General features: G+C 51.1%; 1 protein-coding gene across 2 annotated transcripts in view; it reads right to left on the minus strand.

Annotated features, from left to right (window-relative positions):
* Positions 1–6,825, minus strand: part of TRAF3IP2 (TRAF3 interacting protein 2) — a 54,537-nt gene extending 47,712 nt beyond the window's left edge. Inside the window, exon 1 of one of the 2 annotated variants that reach the window (XM_045294598.1) lies at positions 6,571–6,783. The gene's annotated coding sequence lies outside the window, so the exon portion shown is untranslated. Of the gene's footprint in view, positions 1–6,570 lie in introns of both variants that reach the window. The other variant, XM_045294596.1, reaches the window with a different exon arrangement.
* Between the last annotated feature and the right edge of the window lie 231 nt (positions 6,826–7,056).

Raw genomic sequence — 7,056 nt, forward strand, 5'->3', positions numbered from 1 at the left:
GAGGGGAGACCCGTGTAGCCCGAGTGATTAATAAGCCACGGCCCAAATCCCAAATAATTGGGACTTGCTGTCCACCAGTCGCCTGGATTGTTAATTTTTTTTTTTTTTAATGCATTGTTTTGGTCAGCAAGAGGGTTAAAGAACCCGGAGACATGCAACATGCATATTTCAGGTGGAAATAATAAATACCTGAGCCCATGAGGAGCTTGGGGAGGTGGTGGGAAGATTCCATTATCTTTTCATGCCGTTTGTCCACACACTGTGTGCGGCCCGCTCACATACACTTGCAGCAGACAAGCCCCTCACATCTGATTTGGATCAGATCCATCTACTCACAGATTATCAAGCCTTACTTCATTCCCCAGGGAAACTTAAAAAAAAATTTTTTTTTAATGAATCTCTGAAAGTCACGAATTACAAAAAAAAATCTTTAAACGCATTACTGTTCTTTGTTGACTGCCCAAGTGCATGCAAACCTTCATAGCACGGCAGGCATGTTTAGTGGCAGGCTGGTCTTGAGTGAACGATTTGGCTCCGATTCAGACTACAGTGAACCAATCTTCCCAAGTTTCCTTGCAGTGTTTCCCAGACAGAGAAGTTCTTCCATTTGGTTTGCCAGCAGACTTGAAACCATGGGATGCCTGGAGACCAGACAGCGCCAACTGCCCATCAACATGGACCCTGCACCGTAAGACTCGCCGGGCCAAGGCAGCACAGCATGACCTGACCTGATTCTCAAGATGCTCCTGTGCTGGGACTCCTCAACAGCTGCGAACCAAGGACAGGTGGAATAATGGGAATGGCCTGACTGCCACGTTGGAAGCTGGTAATAGACACTTACAAAGCCACTGCAAACCCACTCGTATATTTGTATTATTATTATTTTAAATAAGGTTTCTCTAAGCACACATCGGTGAGCCCTGATTCAGCCCAGGCTGCACAGGAAAGGAGAGGAAGGGGTCGTGTTACGGAGTGAATTCCAGAAAATATATGTTATGGAATCCTAACCTCTGAACACCCTAACCCCTGTTGGGGAATGTGGCAGTTACATAATCACCTGTCAACTTGAGTGAAGGGGTGGAGTCTAGCCTGTCAACTAGGTCGCAGCTTGATGACCTCATTTGGAGGCACATAGGGGATAAATAGTTCACAGAAGGCCAGACCCACTCTCTGCCTTCCCTGTCCTGCTGTTGAGACAGAGAGATGGAGGAGACATGTGGAGACTTGAGATGCTTCCACTGCCAATGGATCCACAAGACCTTCTACCCACTGGTCTGTGATCTTCCTGCATTCAGCATCATTGCATGGCTGCAAGTGAGTCTAAAGAGGAATTTATGGACTGGTATCGGACATGTGGGCTAATATTGGACTTTGGGGCTTGATCTGGACTGGGCTGGGGTGTTTTCTCAATATACAATTGCTCTTTTATCTAAAGCTCTTTCTTATACACACACATGCGTGTCCCTGAATTTGTTTCTCTAGTCATCCCAAACTAACCCAGGGATTAAGATTTTCTCTGTTGTGCTAAGGAGGTCCTATCTGAGTAGGGTGTGTCCTAAACGTAATTACCTTTGAGATAGGAAAGGAACAGCCAGGGCCCAGGAGCACCCAGGCACAAAGGGGGGCTCTGTGTCGTTAAGGCTTGCAACAATCCTGGTTACAGAGGCTGAGACAAGTGGCTTCCCAGAGCAGAGAGAGTGGGGGCAAGCCTAGAGCTGGGGCCCTGAGTTTGGACTCCCAGCCACCTTGAACTGTGAGGGAAAAATTCTATAGAAACACCCATTTGTGGTAATTCTGTATGTTTCTGCAAGAAACAGAACATTAAAAAGAGGAAAGAGCAGGTGGGGAAGAAAGGCTACAAAGGAAGAAAGCACAGAAGAGGAGCGCAAATAGGGAGAGAGGGGACCGTCTTGGAGTAATTTTTTAAATTTTTCTTTATTAATGTGGGAGATTGGTTTAAACGACAGTTTTTACGTATTACTGGGTAAGAGAAAGGACCCCTGGTGGCACTGTTCAGTAAGCATTGACCTGATAACTGCAAGGCTGGTGGTTCAACCCCACCAGCCGCTCAGTGGGAGAGAGATGAGGCTGTCTGCTCCCATAACGATTCACAGCCTTGGACCTTACACAGGGCCTCTGACGGAGCCCTCCTGGTGTAGTGGCTACGCTTGGGCTGCAATCCCCTGGGTCAGCAGTTTAAAACCACCTGCAGCTAGAGGGAGAAAGATGGGCTTCCTACTCCCATGAACAGTTCCAGTCTCTGAAACCCACGGGGGTCGCTTATGAGTCGGCATTGACTGGATAGCAGTGAGTGAGGAGTGAGTGAGCCGGAAGCAAAGGCGGTGGGATGTGGGGGTCGGGTATGAGAAGGGGCGATTGGGAGAAAGCGGAAGGGCAGCTATAGAGAAGCAGGAGTATTACAGGTCAAAGGTAGCACATTGGAAGGGAGTTTAGAGATGGGAGGGAGGCCTGCTGTGCCTGGGTACGGAAGGACGCACACCGGAACCCCGAGCGCAGCAACACAATGAGCAGAGAAGAGTTGCTTCCCTCATCATCCAGGGCACTGCCCAGACCCCAGCCAGCCCAGGTCTATGAAGCTGGAGGCCGGCTGGTGGGATGGAGGGAGGCCCAGGGTGGGGGTTCAAAAGTCAACTCTTACCACTCCCAAAAAGCTTCATTTCAGCAGCCTCATCAGGGAACCCCGGCGTCCCTCTGTGGGGCAGAGGTCTAAGCGCTTGACTATCGATCGAAAGGGGGGTAGCTCAAAGCCATCCGGAGGTGCCTCAGAGGACAGGCTTGGAGGTCCATGTCCCAGAGGAGTACAGGTCTACCATCCACCAGTATCAGGGAACCAAGCCAGTGGCCACAGGTCCATAGGCAACAATGTGAAAGCCCTGCCCCAGTCTGTTGACAACTTTCGGATGCACACACGCACGCACGCACGCACGCACACACGTGCAGCCAGTGAAGCACATGTGGCTGAGTAGGAGGCCTGGCTGGGCACGAGAGCAGAGCATATCTGAAGCACAAAGGGCAGCCTGGGCTTCAAGAGCTAAAAATATCTTAGTGACACCACACATTGGGAAGCATGCGGGTGGGGGAACTTCTGATTCCAACCCCCAGGCGCTTTCTCACGGAAGGATTGCAAGATTGTTTTGATAAGGAAATAAGATGAACCATCAGGGGTCATTTCGTGGGATCTGAAAGGAATTTAAGGTTTCATGTGCCTCCTCCAGGCTTTATGCGCCTGTCAGCCCCTCCCTGTGCCCCCAATATCAGTGGCCCGTAATTCATCTGTTTTTTAAAAGGCAAATTTAATACTGACTGCAGCAGCAAAACGACTTGATTTCGGGATATTTCCGAGCTTCCCAGTCTGCGATGTGTAAAACATAGATTTGATTTAGACAAACGGCCCCCGAGTAGCTAGCGTGATGAGTCCTCCTTAAAAGAAGGCCCAGTTAGGGCTGCCCCCGCCTCCTCTTCATTTCAGAGCATTTGCTTAGCTCTGATGCCTTCGTCGGAGAGGAGGAGCGAGCGCGTCTGTAACACTCTCAGTCCAGGAGGCCCCGCCCCCGGAAGTACTGCAGGATGAAGAGCCATCCCCCCCAGCACTTAGTGTACGGGCTAGACGTCACCCCTAGGCAGCCCAGCTCACGCAATGAACGGAGCAAAGCAGGGAGTTCGGTGTGCTCAGGACCCTCCGTTGGGGGCACAGCCTGGGATGCACAAGGATCACAGGGGGGCTGCTGCACAACTGTTAGCCTGATTTCAGAGAATGGTCCTTTCAAAATGAAAACAGTACCTCGTTACAGGTTAAAAAAGAAAAAAAGAGTATCAAAAGTGCATGCCTCTCTCCCTGAAAAGAAAGCGGCAACAACCTAAACACTCCACCACGACTACACTGCTATCCGTGCTGCTGAGCTCACTCATTGAGTCCCGGTGACAGAGCAGAACTGCTCCGGGTGTTTTCTGGCAATGTGACGAGCAGACAGGCGGCACAGTGGTTCAAGCTCTACCTATAATAAGGTCAGGGGTTTGAACCCAGCAGGCCATCCACGGGAGAAAGGTGTGGCCGTCTGCCTCCATCAAGATATTACAAGCTGGGAAAGCCTCTGGGGCCACTATGAACTCCAGGGCAGCGCCTTTCATCTGTATGGACTGGAGGCCAGGCCTTTCTTTCTGGACCCACTGGGTAGGTTTGAACCCCCAGCCCTTCCATTTGCAGCAGAACACGTGACTATGGTGCCACCAGGCCTCCTTTGGCCCCTGTTATGCTGGCGCCTCGCTATCCCGCTGATGTGGCTCGGCAATTACTGAAAGCCCTCCTGAATCAGCCCATCTCAGTCAGTCACAGCCTGGTCATTGCCCCCAAATAAACAATGACAATTTAAAAAGTAGTGGCTCAGAAAATGTTAAAGATTCTGTGCAGCTGCCATCTAATGATGCATCTAATCACCGTCATCAGTCCCTAACCTGGGAGCCGAATCCAAATTCACTGCCGTCAAGTTGATGCCGACTAGCAACCCCGTAGGGCAGGGTAGAATGGCCCCTGGGAGTTTCTGAGACGAACTGTTTATGGGAGTAGAGAGAAGCGTCTTTCTCCTGAGAAGTGGCTGGTAGTTTTGAACTGCTGACCTTGGGATCGCAGCTCAACTGGTAATCACTGTTTCTTTCCTTTTACTTCACATTAAAGGCCCCCCACTGTCACTGTTCGAACTGAGGATGCCGGATGCCAGTCACACAGGCTGCTTGAAGCCAAGATTTCCTGCTGGCCCCCTGGTGTACCTTGACTCTGTGGGCAAGTGCCCAGGACGAGTCTTCCTGGGTAATCCAAATAGAACAAAAACTAACTCAAAAAACAATGCTCTCCCATATGTAGCAAAATCCAGTGACAGCATCTAGACTCCAAGCGCTCTCAGAAGAGTCAAGTGGCTGCCCAGCCTTTGGCCCTGGGGGCAGGCAGCCTTACCTGTTGCTTTGAGCGTGGATGAGGGAAAAAGAAACCAGAGTTTATGAGGAATGATCCTGAACACCTAGGTGAGCTTTACGAGTATGTCGGGTGCTTGGGTGTATCCACAGCCACCGTTGCAGTCAATTCTGACTCACAGCCTCCTCTAGGTCAGAGTAGAATGCTCCTTAGGGTCTCTGAGACTGTAAATCTTTATGGGGACAGACAGCCTCATCTTTCTCCTGATGCCTCCCTTGGGGTTCAAACTACTGACCAGGCAGTTAGCAGTTAGTGCTTACACTCAAGGCACTACCAGGGCTCCTACTTCAGGGAAGAGGTTAGTAAAGTATTAGCTAGCCATCTAGTAGCCAAAGACACGAATGAACAGATATGAATAATTAGTAAGCAGTATCAAGTGTGGTGTAGTGGTTATGCATTTGGGCTACTAATTGCAAGGTCAGCAGTTCGAAACCACCAGCTACTTCCTCAGGAGAAAGACAAGACTTTCTGCTCCCCTTGGGGTTTCCGAGACTGTAACTATTTATGGGAGTAGAAAATCCAGTCTTTCTCCTGCAGAGCTGCTGCGGATTTGAACTGCTGACTGTGCGGATCGCAGCCCAATGCGTAACCACTACATCACCAGGGCTCCTCCCGCCCCACTGGCAGTTCTACCCTGTCCTGTAGGGTCGCTATGAGTTGGCATCGACTCGATGGCAGTGAGTACCAAGTTTTCCAAGACCACCCATCGGGCGTAACCCTTACATTATCCTAGTCCTGCTTTGCCTGAAGGGAATTTAGACATAATCATATTAGCTCAGTCCCTAACCTTCCCTCCAACCACTCATCCCACCAATGATAAAATCCAGGCCTTGGGAAGCCAAAGCAATTACCCAAGTCACAGTGCCAGGAAAAAGTAGTGTAAAAAGGTAAAAAACAAGTTGCTGGTCTTCTTTTGATTACTTATTTGGTCTTTCTCTCTTCCTTAAAAACAAAATGCGAAAAAAAAACCTCAAAAAGCAAAAACCCTCCATGTTCTGAGACCATCTTGACCTAGGAAGTCGCACACGCTTGTTTTGCTTCTATGTTCAAGCCGGCAAATACGGGCTGCGAGGCAGGGGCTGCGGGAGAGGGGCTCGGACAGCGTCCAGACAGAGCAGGACTTCCTGGCAGGAGAATGTGCTGTTGATTTCTCTCTCCAGCATGAAACAGGGGATCAGAAAACATGGGAGTTCTCCCTCCATCCTGGCCACTGACGTGTTTGGTGGCTGAGAGCCAATGGCTTAATCCCTGCCCTCCCTGTTCTGGGGCAACAGACTTAGGGGCGACCGGGGAGAAGTGGGGATCATATTCTCCAGCAGAACTCGGAGGGACACCAAGTACCCCAGCAAATGATTCCCAAGCAGCTCTGAGAAGGACAGGATATGGCCTCCTCCCCTCAAAGAGTTAATCTTTGCTCCCCGCCGGTCTGAAACACTAAACCACCAACACTTTCTCAGGGGCGAAAAGGAGCTTCTCCTCCGAGCTGCTCCGCACCAGCACCGGCGGAGGCGGGGAGGAAGGAGCAGGGCCAGGGCTTGGGGAAACGGCTGAGAAAGAGAGCTGGGCGACTCGGAGTAACTTACCTAGAGCCTCCAGGGCCAGGCAGCCCGGTCCGGAGCGTGGTCTTGGGCTCGCTCTCCTCGGCCCCTTGGTCGCTCTCGGGGGTGCCCGCCCCCCTCCGCCCCGACCCTGCCCAGGTAAGTGGCAGAACAGGCTCGAAGCAGGAAGTGGCAGCTGTATGCAAATTTCTACCCAGGCTCGAAAGCCTCCTCCGCTCAGAATCTTCCTATGGGTAGTGAATCACCCCTGAGAAGTCCACTTCTTAAAAGGAAACCTCCCTTCATTCATGAGAACTGGCCAATGACCACTCAGGCTGCATTTGGGGTTCGCCACCCCCAGGAGGGCTGCAGAGGAATGCCCCTGCGTGTGTGGGGGTGGGGTGAAACTGGAGGTTCTCTACTGATCAGCTCCATAGAGGAAAGGGGGGCACGGGACAGAGAATGGGGAAAGACATAAAGCCAGAAATCCACCCTGTCTAATGGCTTATGGCATTGGCATTTGCTGTCCAT

The sequence above is a fragment of the Echinops telfairi genome, unplaced genomic scaffold (assembly GCF_000313985.2).
Source record: "Echinops telfairi isolate 266 unplaced genomic scaffold, ASM31398v2 ScPeMD7_3533;HRSCAF=4204_0, whole genome shotgun sequence".
Taxonomy (NCBI): Eukaryota; Metazoa; Chordata; class Mammalia; order Afrosoricida; family Tenrecidae; genus Echinops; species Echinops telfairi.